Raw genomic sequence first — 18691 nt, 5'->3', positions numbered from 1 at the left:
GAAGAATTCCTTTAAGCCTCTGCATTTCCACCACCATCAAGCAACTCTAAACGTCTGGAAAGAGTCATTAGGGCTTGCAGAAGAAATAATAATGACTTTCAGATAACCTTGAGCCTTGGCACCTCTCTGTTTGGAGTTTAGGATTTATTGATTTATTGATTTATTGATTTATTTCATTTTTATACCGCCCAAAAGCCTAAGCTCTCTGGGAGGTTCACAAAAATTAAAACCATGAAGAGCATAAAAACAATCAACAAATTTAAAACACAAATACAAAATACAGTATAAAAAGCACAACCAGAATAAAACCACACAGCAAAATTAATATAGGTTAAAATATCAGATGAAAACAGCAAAGTTTAAATTTAAGTTAAATTAGGTGTTAAAATGCTGAGAAAATAAAAAGGTCTTCAGTTGGCGACGGAAGGAAAACAATGTAGGTGCCAAGCGAACCTCTCTGGGGAGTTCATTCCACAACCGGGGGGCCACAGCAGAGAAAGCCCTCTTCCTAGTAGCCACCTGCCTGGAATTTATACATATTTACATATGCAAATATTTCTTGATGTGAAACCTCCGTAAAAACATATTTAGCAACATTAGTTTTTCAGCTTACAGTTTTAAAAGATAGGAACCATGGAGGCTTACAGACTGGTAGCAATCCAGTACACAGTGATGCCTCTTTCAGCCTCCCCAAATTTGAAATTGCCATGATTCAACATTTGCATTTTAGAAGCAGGCCAGAGTTGCCAACCTTCTAATCCAGCTGGACCAGAACATTAGTGTTTAAAAGAATGAACAGGTGTTGGTTTATATAATGGAACAAACAGTAACTGAGAAGCAGTAATAAGTAATGGCTCTAAAACCCTAGATCTACACTACTGCTTTATAGGAGTATTGAAGTGGACTGATAACTGTTGGGGCAAAATCCACATTCCATACACCGCTTTCATAGTGTTATTTCCTGCTTTTCATTCCACATGCAAAAAGATTTGACACACGGTGTCACTCCAGCCACAGGAGTGCAGAACCCCTGGCCCATTGAGCCCCCTGGAGGGTTCCCCCTGTTATCTCCAGTCTGAGATCAGAGATAACAGCCAGGATTCCCTGGCATGCTGCTCTCCCTTCTATTGGGAGGGAGGGAGGGAGGGAGGGAGGGATGGGTGGATAGATAGGCCATCAGAGCATGTGAAAAGTGCTTCTCCTTCAAGTAACCAGAGGGGTACAGCAACAAGAGGGCAAATAGGGGTGAGCCACTGGTCGGAAGGCTTCCCTTCCCTCACCTTGTCTCCAGAGCCTCCCCCTGTTTTTCATAAGAACATAGGAACTTGCCTTATACTGAATCCGACCATCTGGCCCAGCATTGTTGACACTGGCTGGCAGCATCTCTCCAGGGTTTAAGGCATGGATTTCTCCTGCCCTTCCTGGAAATGACAGGAATTCAACCTGGATCCTTCTGCACGGGAAGCAGGTGCTCCACCACTGAGCCACAGCCCCTCTTTAATGCCACTCCTCTGCTCTTCTTGCTGCTCTCACTCCCTCTTTATTAGTCCCGCTCTCAACCCACACACTACGGCTCCTTCCTCTCTCAAATTGATCTCAGTGCCCTCTGCCCATTGAAATTACATGACCCGTCAGACCAGTGCATCCCTGGGCACATAGGGGGCATATCTGGTCCCAAGGAGGAAGTTGAGGTGTGAACCGAGACTGACGTGTTGGGAGCCGTGCAGCTCGGCCTGGAACTTGTGGCCAAAGCCCTCCGGGCAGCAGACGCAACCTTCGATTTAAGTGAGTTCATATTTATTAGCCAAGCTGCAGATAAAACCCTGTGAAGACAGCCCCAATAAGGAGTTTGAGGGCAAAGCCTGAGGTTAAGAAGAGGCCCTTTCAGCCCCAATGGGCGAGAGAGGAAGGAGAGGCGTGGGAAAATGCAGTTCCCCTGCTTCCTGAGATGGCACAGATTCCCCCGGCTATGCTAATGTTTACTAAATAGGGTGTGTGTGTGTGTGTTTGTGTGTGTGTGTGTCTGAAATTATCATTATCATTATTGGGTAGAAAACTTAAATCATTTTACTATATGCCTTAAGCAGGCCTGGTCTAGGCAGGCAGCTGCTGCTGAGTGTCCAGAGGCTCAGAGGGGCCAGTCCTTGACCCTAAGCCTGCTGTCGCAGCTGCTGCCATCTTCCTTCTCCTCCTCTGCACCCACCTGGGCAGCCCTAGGGAGTCCCATGTGGCTCAACCTGCAGGCCCCACGGTACCACATTTCAAAGGATTGTAAGACATTTTGAATAGCACTGATCTGAACCAATCAGACACTGCCTTTAGGGCAGACTTGGCCAATGAGGGTACAGAGTGTTTGTTATATCATCCCTGGGCCCTAATTGGCTGAGTCATACCCAAAGGTGCATCTGATTGGTTCAGACCCTCGCGATTACACAGAAAGCAACCTCTAAAATTCAAGAACCTATGAAAAATAAAATTACACCACTAATCAACGCATTACAAATCCGTTCTTTGACTGAGGCTATCCAAACTTTTACAATGGTTATGAATGAAGAATTTTCCGATGGGATTATAAATTTTGGCAGAATCTTTTCTATTTTTTTTTTTTTTTTGCAAAAATGCTGACCGAGAGTCTACAAACACAAGATATTCCACTGACAAGAGAGGACATGGAACATTTTTCTACATGTGTCACTGGCTTTATCATATCTAGGAGGGGCCTGGATAATTGGTTAACTGAAAATGGTGGCTGAGTGAGTATTTTAAGATGAAGTGATGGTTATTTTAATATTGTATTGATTTTATATTCCCTTTTAAGCAGTTTTTATGTATTATATTGCAGGAAAAAGGATTTGAAGACAGAAAACCTTGGTTATCCCTCTACACTTTGAAGACAAAGATCTGAAATGCCTGCAATTATTATTTTTTGGTAAAATGGTTGCTGCTGCCTGTTTGAAAATAAATATTTTAAAATATTTCTGTTCCCTTTTCTCTTTTTACTATACTTAAGTCTGTTTTCCCACAGTTAATGTAACCTAATGGAAGTTACTAAAATTATATATATATAAAAATAGTTGTATACCGCTGTATTAGATATGGTCAAGGTCTTGATTTAAAGGAGAAATTATAACCATAGAAAATTAGTAAAGGGAAAAAAAAACCTTTACATTATGGAGGGAAAAGATGCCCTTTTTTGGGGGGGCGGTATTGGATCCATCACTAGGGCATTGAAAATGGTTCAATTACAGAATGTGGCTTTACTCAACAATTAAATATTCTAAGGCACTGCAAAGGCAACAGCCACCCCCCAAAATCAAGTACAGTGTATTTTAAATCATATGAATTACCTTAGTTTTCTAATAAAGCCTCATCTTTTTCATGCTATTTTTGCCATTAAATAACCAGTGTATGTGCCTATTTAAACATTTCAAAATAAAATAAAGACGAAGAAATATAAAGAGCATTACTCCCCAATTGTAAATAGTTTTTAATTTACAGCACAAACCTAGCCATCTCCACTTAGAAGTAATACTCACTGAGTTTAACAGGTCTAATTTTCAGGGGGAAATGGGTATAGAATTGCAGACCGATCCGTTTTAGGACAGGAAATAAAGAAAGAACAGAAGATCTGTTTTATATCACCCACACTCAAAGCATTTAACATTAAATGAAATACCTGACCCACACCTGCCCAATAAGACTCCATTGCCTGGGTTGTATCAATCCAAATTGGAAATATCAATCTAGGGGGGATTTCTGCACCCCCGAAAGGGTCAGGGCTCTAAAAACCCTTCCTATTGGTCGAGGGTGGCCTGACACCTCCCTAGAGAGGTCACATGACCCCACTGGGTCATGTGATCCCTGTCAAGTGACCACACTTTCCGGAGGCGGGACTTCCGCATAGGGTGGGACTTCCAGTCCAAAAGGGGGAGGGGCACCTTTCAGTGGGCGTGGTTTAAGAGTTTGATGGATGGTCATACTTCTCCTACTGCCAGAGGCCTATTAATATACCTTATAGTTTTGTTACTTTGTATGGAGCCTTAAACAGTTGTGGTTGCCTTGGTTATGGTGGCTTATGAATGGGAGCTTTAGGCTGTTCAAAATGTTGAGGGTGAGAAGTTACCTTTGTTTTGATTGGTCAGGTGGGTCAACAAAGATCATTGGCAGTTGGGAGTTCTGTGAGGTCAAGGAGAGTCAGTTCAGAAACAGTGGTGAGCGGGACAACAGAGTGGGTTGAGGTTGCAGGTGAAGGGACCAGTGCTTGGAGCTGGGAGAGAGGAAAGCCAGGCTGAGGGAGCTGCTCTGGAGGAAGCCGTGGAATCAGGAGCAGGTGGCTGGGAAGTGGCGATCTTTCAGGTTGGCAGCAGAGCCCAGCATCAGGCGTCAAAGGCCTGCCCAGAAGGAGTTTCAGCCAGTGATCCCTGATTCTGTATCATCATCCCAAAAGCCAGAGAGAACAGGAAGGACTGAAGGCAGAGGAGGGCTGCAGTGCTGTATCCATTCCTAGTTATGAGACATTGGCTAGGGTGGAATTTAGGGGAAACTGGGAAGACTCTCTTATTTAGTATTGTAGCCAATGATATTTAGTTTAAGTAAGTTTAAGCATTCCCATCCTATAATTTGAATAACACACTCTTCCCATACTTACAAAATATGCCTTAATAAGTCTAAACTGACCTTAGTGTCGGTTTTCATCTCATGGCAAGGCCTCTTTTACCAAGTTGCCAGGAGGTTTTAAAGGATTCGAAGTGAATTGGTGGCAGCAGAAAAGGGTCAACTTGTGGACCTCTTAAGTTATAGTGGCAGGGAGTTCCTTAGGCCCTGAAATATAAACATCATCATCATCATCATCATCATCATCATCATCAGAAGAAGAAGAAGAACCATAGGTGGGATTGTTTTCCCACAGGGATACCCAAGTTAAGTGAAGGGTGAGCCTCCTCCCACAGATGGTGGTAGAGTGGGGATTAAATTCTCCATACAAGGTGGTAGAGTTGGGAGCAAATTCCCCGCAGCAATGAATAATTGAAAACAAAGATTCTATAGATTTATAAAGAAACATAAAACTTGAGAAACATGCAAGAAGTCCTTGTGTTTTCTTGTGTAACTAAGCATTCAGATATGGCTAAATCCAGTCCAACAAGAAAAGAAAGCTACAGCCTTCAATAACTAATTAAAGACTGAAACATTCTAAGTCTCCTGTAGATGCCAAAAAAAAAAAAAATGCTCCAAGAAGAAAGTCCCAATAGGAGGCCTGTCTGGTAATTTGTTTCAGATGCCCCTATTAATGGGAAAAACTAATTTCTATCCAAAATAGCTGAAAATGAAAACCTAACACCAAGGTGACAAGACATATCCTCATTTACCACTAAGAAGACACAATAAAAAGGGATCCACAGTTCAGAATATTAGTGGTGTTTTGAAAGAGCACTTAAGAAATTTGTACCATATCATGAAAGATGGCTTGCAAAGGTACAGAATAGCAAGTTGGAAAACTGGATTTTAAAAAGGCATGAATATTTACTGTGGTCTCTGCACTATGCAAAATTAAATCTTTACAACCCCTCTAAATCACAACAGAATGAACACTTAAAAAGTACTAACAGCCTCAAGGATGATGAATATATCATCAAATATAGGAGTGTGTGTGTGTGTGTGTGTGTGTGTGTGTGTGTGTGAGAGAGAGAGAGAGAGAGAGAGAGAGAGAGAGAGCTTCAATTTTGAATAAGTTAACTGAATGCTGTAGCCTTTTTCCTTCCTGGACTGCATTCTGTCATAACTGAATATATTTATGCATCAATAAAAATTAAGGTAAACATCTTTGCAGCCCTGTAGTATGAGAAGATACATATCCCATCCATTAACTTTTTATCCTGCAAACTATATGTCTTTTACATTTAACAACAACAACAAAAAGCCTTCCCCAAAGACTCAATGTATTTTGTTGAAATAATGTGATACATTAAATCCATCTGTCATTTAAGTAGGAAAAGTAACTAGTTGACATGTTTCTTCCAGTTGCTGTAGTGCAAGCTTCTCCAACCTGGTGCCCTCTAGATGTTTTAGACTGCAACTTCCATCAGCCCAACTTCCATCACCAAAGGTAAGGAATTATGGGAGTCCAAAAACATATTTATTTATTTATTTATTGCATTTCTATACCACCCAATAGCCGAAGCTCTCTGACAATCAGACGGCCTTCCTAGACGAGGGTTTAGCCCGGTACGAGGCCCGGGCTCCCTGCTGTGCATGCAGATGATGCATGGGGATCCCAGGGTCCGCGGCTTTTCCCGGCTGCTCGACGGGGGCGAGGAAGAATCGGATCAAGAGAAAAAGTGGAAGGCTTCGAAGAGCGCAGTATTCTAGACAGTTCATCAGCTGAGACCGAAGGGAAGGCAGAGAAATTTGCAGGAGGAACTGACAAATGAGCGACAGGAACTGGAAGAGGAACAGAGCTGGCAAGATCAGAGCGAATCGTTTGGATTTTAGCATTGAAAAAAGAGGCAAAGTCGTTAGCAGACAGAGAGGCGGGGAGAGATGGTGGATTAGGGTTCAGAAGAGAATTGAAGGATGCAACGAGCCGCTGAGGATGCGTGGCATTTGACTGGATCAACAGTGAGTAATACTGCTGTTTATCCAAGGAAATAGCAGAAGAGAAAAATGAGAGAACAAATGTGTAATGGACAAAGTCCGCCTAGTCCCTGGTCCTACGCCAAAGGCGTTCAGCTGCCCGGGTACAAGAACGAAGGTAGCAGAGGAAAGAAGTGAGCCACGGTTGGGGTTGAGAAGGACGAACTATCAGAGTCGCAGATGGAGCAAGATTATCAAGAGTTGAGGATAAGGAGGAATTAAAGAAAGAGACAACTGAGTCCAAGGAGACGGCAGAAAAGACAGAAGGAAGAGAGGAGGCTAGAGATTGAGGAAAAGCCTCATAATTGATAGACTGCAAATCACGACAAGAGCGAGAAACAGGATGTGAAGGAGGAGGATTATGAGTAATCATGAAAGAAACTAGATGATGATCTGACAAAGGAAAGTCAGTTGCTCCCTCTTTCTCCACGATGACATCAGGATGCATCGAGACGTAGCCCCACGTCTCCATAGTCAATAGACGACTACGACTCAGACTCAACATCCATCTCCCTCAATTTCATCACTCGACAAGACAGTGGGATGTCAGGAGGGCGCATCACCTTTGGAGGACACTTATCGTTTCACAGATCAAGTTCTCAGGATGGCACAATTGTTGGGAGTCGACACGATGCTGGTGTGATGAAGCTATTCAATCGCTTTCAGAAGAACCATTTGAACCTATGGCGACAGCTGATGTCCGTTTAGTCTTGTGGAAAGCAGCACTTCTCTTCGCTCACACCACTGCCCGATGGGCAGGGGAGCTCTGTGCTCTCAGGAGAGACACTCCATATACCACTTTCCATAAGGACAAAGGACTACTAAGACCAGATATAACATTTCTACCCAAAAGAATGTCAAATTTTCACCTTAACCAGGACATGATACTTCCAACTTTCTTCCCACAACCAGTGACCCCACTCGAGCCATCCTTACATGCACTTGATGTGCGAAGGGCCTTGGCTTTCTATAAATCTAGAACCGAGGCCCTTAGAAAGTTGCGGCGCGTGTTTATTGGAACCCCCGTTTTGCCACAATGGTTTTCCTCCAGGGTCGTACAGACTATATCCCTGGCCTACCAGCTGGCAGGCCTGGAACTCTCCCAACCAATTCATGCCCACTCCACTAGAGCAGTCTCGACATCAACAGCTTTTGGAAGAGGCGTAATGGTGGCAGACATTTGCAAGGCTGCAACATGGCCCAGGCTGTCCATGTTCATGGCGCATTACAGGCCGGACACCAGAGCTAGAACAGATTGCTCCTTTGGAAGAGTGGTCCTTCCTGCGATATTGGCCTAGGACATCTCACCTACCCTAAGAGCTAAGGGAGCTAACTACTCGCCCATAATGTGTGAGGCACAGAGACCACAAAGAAGAAATGCAGTTGACTAACCTGTAACTGTAGTTTTCGAGTGGTCAACTGTGCATTCCCACAACCCTCCCAACATCCCCACTTTCAGTATCCATGTCCATTGTATGGGGATACCGAGGGTGTCACCTCTCTGCCTTGAGGACATCTAGTCGGTCTCAGGGAACTGAGGGGAAGGTGGGAACTAAGTTATGCCTGCAAAATGGATGGTGGGGGAAGGATTCCTGACCAAAACAATACTCAGCTTTGGAAAATTCTGAGAGCAGCTCTGCGCAGGCGCAGAGCCCATAATGTGTGAATGCACAGATGGCCACACAAAGAACTAAAATTACAAGTAAGTAACCCACATTTCTAGCCCCAGGTGAAAAAGGGGGGAGCTGGGAGTGGTAGAGCATGGAGCTAGCATGAGGTGGGCCAGAAAGCTGTGATGCCCCCATTTCTAAAGTTCTCCCCTCTCGTAACACTAACCTGGACGTCTGCTGACCAGTTGCTCCACTTTTCTGCAGCTACAGAGGTCCACGATGCCACAGGCAGAGAGTTGGAGTTAGATTTCAGTGGAGAATGGTGATGCTGAAGACAGGTTTCCTGAGGCTGCCCCCACCTGTTTGACTTCAGCCGGACGTCTGGTGAGCACCTACTTGCCCCAGGTAAGAGAAAGTGGGGCTCTGAGTGGCAGGGCTTGGAGCTAGCATGAGGTGGAGCAGAAAGCTGTGATGCCTCCATTTCTGAAGTTCTTCCCTCGTGTAACACAAACCTGGACGTCTGCTAACCAGTTGCTCCACTTTTCTGCAGCTACAGAGGGCCACGATGCCATAGCCAAAGAGTTGGAGTGAGATTCCAGTAGGGAGTGGTGATGCCGAGGACAGGTTTCTTGAGTCTGTTTGACTTTAGCCGGACGTCCGGTGAGCTTCCTCTCCTACTTGCCCCAGGTAAGGAAAAGTGGGGCTCTGAATGGCAGGGCTTTAGGTTAGCATGAGGTAGAGCAGAAAGCTGAGATGCCTCCATTTCTGAAGTTCTCCCCTCGTGTGACATAAACATGGACATCTGCTGTCCAGTTACTTCACTTTCCTGCATCTACAGAGGGGCACGATGCCCCAGGCAGAGATTTGGAGTGACATTTCAGTGGGGAGTGGTGATGCCAAGGACAGGTTTCCTGAGGCTGTTTTACATTAGCTGGATGTGTGGTGAGCTCCCACTCCTACTTACTGCAGGTAAGGAAAGTGGGGCTCCTAGTGGAAGGGCTTGGGGCTAGCATGAGATGGAGGAGGAAGCTGTGATGGCTCCATTTCTGAAGTTCTCCCCTCTTGTAACACAAATGTGGAGGGCTGCTGACCAGTTGCTCCACTTTTCTGCAGCTACAGAGGGCCCCGATGCCACAGGCAGAGAGTTGGAGTGACTTTTCAGTGGGGAGTGCTGATGCCGTGTATAGATTTCCTGAGGCTGCCCCCACCTGTTTGACTTTAGCCGGATGTCTGGTGAGCTCCCACTCCTACTTGCCCCAGGTAATGAAAGTGGGGCTATGAGTGGCAGGGCTTGGAGCTAGCATGAGGTGGGCCAGAAAGCTGTGATGGCTCCATTTCTGAAGTTCTCTCCTCTAGTAACAAAAGCCTGGATGTCTGCTGACCCGTGGCTCCACTTTTCTACAGCTACAGAGGGCCACGATGCCAAAGGCAGAGAGTTGGAGTGACATTCCAGAGGGGAGTGGTGATGCCGAGGACAGGTTTCCTGAGGCTGTTTGACTTTAGCTGGACGTCTGGTGAGCTCCCACTCCTATTTGCCCCAGGTAAGGAAAAGTGGGGCTCTGAATGGCAGGGTTTGGGGCTCGCATGAGATGGAGAAGAAAGCTGTGATGGCCATTATGACCCCTTGCTGATGCTCTCTGCCTGAGGGAGGGGGCTGGCCACTGCGACCCCTTGCTGATGCTCTCTGCCTGAGAGAGTGAGGCTGGCCACTGTGACACCTTGCTGATATTCTCTGTCTGAGGGAGAGCGGCTGGCCAATGTGACCCCTTGCTGATGCTCTCTGCCTGAGGGAGTGAGGCTGGCCATTGTGACCTCTTGCTGATGCTCTCTGCCCGAAGGAGTGAGTTTGGCCATTTTGACCCCTTGCTGATGCTCTCTGCCTGAGGGGGAGGGTTGGCTACTGTGACCCCTTGCTGATGCTCCATGCCTGAGGGAGTGAGACTGGCCATTGTGACCCATTGCAATTGCTCTCTGCCTGAGGGAGAGGGGCTGGCCACTGTGACCCCTTCCTCATGCTCTCTGACTGAGGGAGAGTGGCTGGGAACTGTGACCCCATGCTGATGCTCCATGCCTGAGGAAGAGAGGCTGGCCACTGTGACCCCTTGCTGATGCTCACTGCCTGAGGGAGAGGGGCTGGCCACTATGACCCCTTGCTGACGTTTTCTGCCTGAGGGACAGAGGCTGGCCATTGTGACCTTTTGTTGATGCTCTCTGCCTTAGGGAAAGGGGCTGGCCATTTGGACCCCTTGCTAATGCTCTCTGACTGAGGGAGAGGGGCTGGCAATTGTGATCCCTTGCTGATGCTCTCTGCCTAAGGGAGAGGGACTGGCCACTGTGACCCCTTGCTGATGCTCTATGCCTGAGAGAGAGAGGCTGGCCATTGTGACCCCTTGCTGATGCTTTCTGCCTGACAAAGTGAGGCTGGCCAGTGTGACCCCTTGCTGATGCTCTCTGCCTGAGGGAGTGACGCTGGCCATTGTGACCCCATGGTGATGCTCTCTGCCTAAGGGAGAGGGGCTGGCCACTGTGACCCCTTGCTGATGCTCTCTGCCTGAGGGAGTGAGTCTGGCCATTGTGACCCCTTGCTGATGCTCTCTGCCTGAGGGAGTGAGGCTGGACATTGTGACCCCCTGCTGATGCTCTGTGCCTGTGGTAGAGGGGCTGGCCACTGTGACCCCTTGCTGATGCTCTCTGCCTGAGGGAAATGGGCTGGTCATTGTGATCACTTGCTGATGCTCTCTGCCTGAGGGAGAGGTGCTGGCCACTGTGACCCCTTGCTGATGTTCTCTGCTTGAGGGACTGAGGCTGGCCACAATGACCCCTTGCTGATGCTTTCTGCCTGAGGGACAGAGGCTGGCTTCAGTGACCCCTTGCTGATGCTCTCTGCCAGAGGGAAAGGAGCTGGCCACAGTGACCCCTTGCTGATGCTCTCTGCCTGAGGGAGGGGTGCTGGCCATTGTGACCCCTTGCTGATGCTCTCTTTTTGAGGGAAAGGAGCTGGCCACAGTGACCCCTTGCTGATACTCTCTGCCTGAGGGAAATGGGCTGGCCATTGTGACCCCTTGCTGATGCTCATTGCCTTAGGGAGTGAGACTGGCCATTGTGACCCCTTGCTGATGCTCTCTGCCTGACGGAGAGAGGCTGGCCATTGTGACCCTTTGCTGTTGGTCTCTGCCTGAGAGAAATGGGCAGGCCACTGTGACCCCTTGCTGTTGGTCTCTGCCTGAGAGAAATGGGCAGGCCATTGTGACCCCTTGCTGATGCTCTCTGCTTAAGGGAAAGGGGCTGGCCATTGTGACCCCTTGCTGATGCTCTCTGTCTGAGGAAAAGGGGCTGGCCACAGTGACCCCTTGCTGATGTTCTCTGCTTGAGGGACTGAGGCTGGCCACAATGACCCCTTGCTGATGCTCTCTGCCTGAGGGACAGAGGCTGGCTTCAGTGACCCCTTGCTGATGCTCTCTGCCTGAGGGAAAGGAGCTGGCCACAGTGACCCCTTGCTGATGCTCTCTGCCTGAGGGACAGAGGCTGGCTTCAGTGACCCCTTGCTGATGCTCTCCACCTGAGGGAGAGGTGCTGGCCACTGTGACCCCTTGCTGATGCGCTCTGCCTGAGGGAGAGGGGCTGGCCATTGTGACCCCTTGCTGATGCTCTCTTTTTGAGGGAAAGGAGCTGGCCACAGTGACCCCTTGCTGATGCTCTCTGCCTGAGGGACAGAGGTTGGCTTCAGTGACCCCTTGCTGATGCTCTCTGCCTGAGGGAAAGGGGCTGGCCACAGTGACCCCATGCTGATGATCTCTGCCTGAGGAAAAGGGGTTGGCCACAGTGATCCCTTGCTGATGCTCTCTGCCCGAGGGAGAGGTGCTGGCCATTGTGACCCCTTGCTGATGCTCTCTTTTTGAGGGAAAGGAGCTGGCCACAGTGACCCCTTGCTGATACTCTCTGCCTGAGGGAAATGGGCTGGCCATTGTGACCCCTTGCTGATGCTCTCTGCCTGACGGAGAGAGGCTGGCCATTGTGAACTCTTCCTGATGCTCTCTGCCTGAGGGAAAGGGGCTGGCCTTTGTGACCCTTTGCTGTTGGTCTCTGCCTGAGAGAAATGGGCAGGCCATTGTGACCCCTTGCTGATGCTCTCTGCTTAAGGGAAAGGGGCTAGCCATTGAGACCCCTTGCTGATGCTCTCTGTCTGAGGTAGTGAGGCTGGCCACTGTGACCCCTTGCTGTTGGTCTCTGCCTGAGAGAAATGGGCAGGCCATTGTGACCCCTTGCTGATGCTCTCTGCTTAAGGGAAAGGGGCTGGCCATTGTGACCCCTTGCTGATGCTCTCTGCTTAAGGGAAAGGGGCTGGCCATTGTGACCCCTTGCTGATGTTCTCTGCTTGAGGGACTGAGGCTGGCCACAGTGACCCCTTGCTGATGCTCTTTGCCTGAGGGACAGAGGCTGGCTTCAGTGACCCCTTGCTGATGCTCTCTGCCTGAGGGAAAGGAGCTGGCCACAGTGACCCCATGCTGATGATCTCTGCCTGAGGAAAAGGGGCTGGCCACAGTGATCCCTTGCTGATGCTCTCCGCCTGAGGGACAGAGGCTGGCCACTGTGACCACTTGCTGATGCTCTCTGCCTGAGGGAGAGGTGCTGGCCCTTGTGACCCCTTGCTGATGCTCTCTTTTTCACGGAAAGGAGCTGGCCACAGTGACCCCTTGCTGATACTCTCTGCCTGAGGGAAATGGGCTGGCCATTGTGACCCCTTGCTGATGCTCATTGCCTTAGGGAGTGAGACTGGCGATTGTGACCCCTTGCTGATGCTCTCTGCCTGACGGAGAGAGGCTGGCCATTGTGAACTCTTCCTGATGCTCTCTGCCTGAGGGAAAGGGGCTGGCCTTTGTGACCCTTTGCTGTTGGTCTCTGCCTGAGAGAAATGGGAAGGCCATTGTGACCCCTTGTTGATGCTCTCTGCTTAAGGGAAAGGGGCTGGCCATTGTGACCCCTTGCTGATGCTCTCTGTCTGAGGTAGTGAGGCTGGCCACTGTGACCCCTTGCTGTTGGTCTCTGCCTGAGAGAAATGGGCAGGCCATTGTGACCCCTTGCTGATGCTCTCTGCTTAAGGGAAAGGGGCTGGCCATTTTGACCCCTTGCTGATGCTCTCTGTCTGAGGAAAAGGGGCTGGCCACAGTGACCCCTTGCTGATGTTCTCTGCTTGAGGGACTGAGGCTGGCCACAGTGACCCCTTGCTGATGCTCTCTGCCTGAGGGACAGAGGCTGGCTTCAGTGACCCCTTGCTGATGCTCTCTGCCTGAGGGAAAGGGGCTGGCCACAGTGATCCCTTGCTGATGCTCTCTGCCTGAGGGAGTGACGCTGGCTTCAGTGACCCCTTGCTGATGCTCTCTGTCTGAGGGAAATGGGCTGGCCATTGAGACCCCTTGGTGATGCTCTCTGTCTGAGGTAGTGAGGCTGGCCACTGTGACCCCTTGCTGTTGGTCTCTGCCTGAGAGAAATGGGCAGGCCATTGTGACCCCTTGATGATGCTCTCTGCTTAAGGGAAAGGGGCTGGCCATTGTGACCCCTTGCTGATGCTCTCTGTCTGAGGAAAAGGGGCTGGCCACAGTGACCCCTTGCTGATGTTCTCTGCTTGAGGGACTGAGGCTGGCCACAGTGACCCCTTGCTGATGCTCTCTGACTGAGGGAAAGAGGCTGGCTTCAGTGACTCCTTGCTGATGCTCTCTGCCTGAGGGACAGAGGCTGGCTTCATTGACTCCTTGCTGATGCTCTCTGTCTGAGGGAAAGGGGCTGGCCACAGTGAACCCTTGCTAATACTCTCTGCCTGAGGGAAATTGGCTGGCCATTTTGACCCCTTGCTGATGCTCTCTGCTTCAGGGACAGAGGCTGGCCATTGTGACCCCTTGCTGATGCTCTCCGCCCGAGGGACAGAGGCTGGCCACTGTGACCCCTTGCTGATGCTCTCTGCCTGAGGGAGAGGTGCTGGCCATTGTGACCCCTTGCTGATGCTCTCTTTTTGGGCGAAAGGAGCTGGCCACAGTGACCCCTTGCTGATACTCTCTGCCTGAGGGAAATGGGCTGGCCATTGTGACCCCTTGCTGATGCTCATTGCCTTAGGGAGTGAGACTGGCCATTGTGACCCCTTGCTGATGCTCTCTGCCTGACGGAGAGAGGCTGGCCATTGTGAACTCTTCCTGATGCTCTCTGCCTGAGGGAGAGAGGCTGGCCATTGAGACCCCTTGCTGTTGGTCTCTGCCTGAGAGAAATGGGCAGGCCATTGTGACCCCTTGCTGATGCTCTCTGTCTTAGGGAAAGGGGCTGGCCACAGTTACCCCTTGCTGATGCTCTCTGCCTGAGGGAAAGGGGCTGGCCACAGTGACCCCTTGCTGATGCTCTCTTTTTGTGGGAAAGGAGCTGTCCACAGTGACCCCTTGCTGATGCTCTCTGCCTGAGGGAAATGGGCTGGCCATTGTGACCCCTTTCTGACGCTCATTGCCTGAGGGAGTGAGGCTGGCCAATGTGACCCCCTGCTGTTGCTTTGTCAATGTGGGAGAGAGGCTGGCCATTGTGACCCCTTGCTGATGCTCTCTTCCTGAGGGAGAGAGGCTGGCCATTGAGACCCCTTGCTGACGCTCTCTGCCTGAGGGAGAGAGGCTGGCCATTGTGACCCCTTGCTGATGCTCTCTGCCTGAGGTAGTGAGGCTGGCCACTGTGACCCCTTGCTGATGCTCTCTGCCTGAGGGAGTGAGGCTGGCCATTGTGACCCCATGCTGATGCTCTCTGACTGAGGGAGTGAGGCTGGCCATTGTGACCCCATGCTGATGCTCTCTGCCTGAGGGACAGAGGCTGGCCATTGAGACCCCTTGCTGATGCTCTCTGCCTGAGGTAGTGAGGCTGGCCACTGTGACCCCTTGCTGATGCTCTCTGCCTGAGGGAGTGAGGCTGGCGATTGTGACCCCATGCTGATGCTCTCTGCCTGAGGGAGAGAGGCTGGCCACTGTGACCCCTTGCTTATGCTCACTGCCTGAGGGAGTGAGGCTGGCCACGGTTACCCCTTGCTGATGCTCTCTGCCTGAGGAAGTGAGGCTGGCCACTGTGACCCCTTGCTGATGCTCTCTGCCTGAGGGAAATGGGCTAGCCATTATGACCCCTTGCTGATGCTCTCTGCCAAAGGGAGAGGGGCGGGCCTCTGTGACCCCTTGCTGATGCTCTATCCCTGAGGGAGTGAGTCTGGCCATTTTGACTCCATGCTGATGCTCTCTGCCTGAGGGAGTGACGCTGGCCATTGTGATTCCTTACTGATGCTCTCTGCATAAGGGAGAGGGGCTGGCCACTGTGACCCCTTGCTGATGCTTTCTGCCTGACAGAGTGAGGCTGGCCACTGTGACCCCTTGCTTATGCTCTCTGCCTGAGGGAGTGACGCTGGCCATGGTGACCCCATGTTGATGCTCTCTGCCTAAGGGAGAGGGGCTGGCCACAGTGACCCCTTGCTGATGCTCTCTGCCTGAGGGAAAGGGGCTGGCCATTGTGACCCCTTGCTGATGCTCTCTTTCTTAGTAAAAGGGGCTGGCCACAGTGACCCCTTGCTGATGCTCTCTGCCTGAGGGAAATGGGCTAGGCATTGTGACCCCTTTCTGACGCTCATTGCCTGAGGGAAAGGGGCTGGCCAAAGTGACCCGTTGCTGATGCTCTCTTTTTGAGGGAAAGGAGCTGGCCACAGTGACCCCATGCTGAAGCTCTCTGCCTGAGGGACAGAGGCTGGGCATTGTGACCCCTTGCTGATGCTCTCTGCCTGAGTTAGTGAGGCTGGCCACTGTGACCCCTTGCTGATGCTCTCTGCCTGAGGGAGAGGTGCTGGCCATTGTGACCCCTTGCTGATGCTCTCTTTTTGACGGAAAGGAGCTGGCCACAGTGACCCCTTTGCTGATACTCTCTGCCTGAGGGAAATGGGCTGGCCATTGTGACCCCTTGCTGATGCTCTCTGCCTGATGGAGAGAGGCTGGCCATTTTGACCTCTTCCTGATGCTCTCTGCATGAGGGAAAGGGGCTGGCCATTGTGACCCCTTGCTGATGCTCTCTGCCTGAGGGAGATAGGCTTGCCATTGTGACAACTTGCTGAAGCTCTCTGCCTAAGGGAGAGGGGCTGGCCACTGTGACCCCTTGCTGATGCTCTCTGCCTAAGGGAAAGGGGCTGGCCGTTGTGACCCCTTGCTGATGCTCTCTGTCTTAGGGAAAGGGGCTGGCCACAGTGACTCCTTGCTGGTGCTCTCTTTTTGTGGGAAAGGAGCTGGCCACAATGACCCCTTGCTGATGCTCTCTGTCTGAGGGAAATGGGCTGGCCATTGTGACCCCTTTCTGACGCTCATTGCCTGAGAGAGTGAGACTGGCCATTGTGACCCCTTGCTGATGCTCTCTGCCTGAGGGAGTGAGGCTGGCCAATGTGACCCCCTGCTGTTGCTTTGTGCCTGAGTGAGAGAGGCTGGCCATTGAGACCTCTTGCTGATGCTCTCTGCCTGAGGGAGAGAGGCTGGCTATTGTGACCCCTTGCTAATGCTCTCTGCCTGAGGGAGAGAGGCTGGCCATTGAGACCCCTTGCTGATGCTCTCTGCCTGAGGGAGTGAGGCTGGCCACTGTGACCCCTTGCTGATGCTCTCTGCCTGAGGGAGTGAGGCTGGCCATTGTGACCCCATGCTGTTGCTCTCTGCCTGAGGGAGAGAGTCTGGCCACTGTGACCCCTTGCTGATGCTCTCTGCCTGAGGAAGTGAGGCTGGCAACTGTGACCCCTTGCTGATGCTCTCTGCCTGAGGGAAATGGGCTAGCAATTATGACCCCTTGCTGATTCTCTCTGCCTAAGGGAGAGGGGCGGGCCTCTTTGACCCCTTGCTGATGCTCTATGCCTGAGGGAGTGAATCTGGCAATTTTTACTCCTTGCTGAAGCTCTCTGCCTGAGGGAGTGACGCTGGCCATTGTGACTCCTTACTGATGCTCTCTGCCTAAGGGAGAGGGGCTGGCCACTGTGACCCCTTGCTGATGCTTTCTGCCCGACAGAGTGAGGCTGGCCACTGTGACCCCTTGCTGATGCTCTCTGCCTGAGGGAGTGACGCTGGCCATTGTGACCCCATGGTGATGCTCTCTGCCTAAGGGAGAGGGGCTGGCCACTGTGACCCCTTGCTGATGCTCTCTGCCTGAGGGAGTGAGTCTGGCCATTTAGACCCCTTCCTGATGCTCTCTGCCTTAGGGAGAGAGGCTGGCCATTTTGACCCCTTGCTGATGCTCTCTGCCTGAGGGAGAGGGCTGGCTACTGTGACCCCTTGCTGATGCTCTCTGCCTGAGGGAGTGAGGCAGGCCGCTGTGACCCCTTGCTGATGCTCAATGCCTGAGGTAGTGAGGCTGGCCATTGTTACCCCTTGCTGATGCTCTCTGCCTGAGGGAGTGAGGCTAGCCACTGTGACCCCTTGCTGATGCTCCATGCCTGAGGGAGACGGTTCTGGCCATTGTGACCCCTTGCTGATGCTGTCTGCCTGAGGGAGTGAGGCTGGACATTGTGACCCCCTGCTGATGCTCTGTGGCTGAGGTAGAGGGGCTGGCCACTGTGACCCCTTGCTGATGCTCTCTGCCAGAGGGAAATCGGCTGGCCATTGTGATCCCTTGCTGATGCTTTCTTTTTGAGGAAAAGGAGCTGGCCACAGTGACCCCATGCTGATGCTCTCTGCCTGAGGGACAGAGGCTGGCCACAATGACCCCTTCCTGATGCCCTCTGTCTGAGTGAAATGTGATGGCCACAGTGACCCCTTGGTGATGCTCTCTGCCTGAGGGACAGAGGCTGGCCACAATGACCCCTTGCTGATGCTCTCTTTTTGAGGAAAAGGAGCTGGCCACAGTGACCCCATGCTGATGCTCTCTGCCTGAGGGACAGAGGCTGGCCATTTTGACCCCTTGCTGATGCTCTCTGTCTGAGTGAAATGGGATGGCCACAGTGACCCCTTGCTGATGCTCTCTACCTGAGGGACAGAGGCTGGCCACAGTGACCCCCTGCTGATGCTCTCTGCGTGAGGGAAAGGGGCTGGCCACAGTTATCCCTTGCTGATGCTCTCTGCCTGAGGGAAAGGGGCTGCCACAGTGACCCCTTGCTGATGCTTTCTTTTTGAGGGAAAGGAGCTGGCCATTGTTACCCCTTGCTGATGCTCTCTGCCTGAAGGAAATGGGCTGGCCATTGTGACCCCTTGCTGATGCTCATTGCCTTAGGGAGTGATACTGGCCATTGTGACCCCTTGCTGATGCTCTCTGCCTGAGGGAAAAGGGGGCTGGCCATTGTGACCCCTTGCTGATGCTCTATGCCTAAGGGAGATAGGCTGGCCATTGAGACCCCTTGCTGATGCTCTCTGCCTGAGTTAGTGAGGCTGGCCACTGTGACCCCTTGCTGTTGCTCTATGCCTGAGGGAAATGGGCTGGCAATTGTG

Source organism: Elgaria multicarinata, chromosome 15 (assembly GCF_023053635.1).
Source record: "Elgaria multicarinata webbii isolate HBS135686 ecotype San Diego chromosome 15, rElgMul1.1.pri, whole genome shotgun sequence".
Lineage (NCBI taxonomy): Eukaryota > Metazoa > Chordata > Lepidosauria > Squamata > Anguidae > Elgaria > Elgaria multicarinata.
This window is presented reverse-complemented; position numbering follows the sequence as displayed.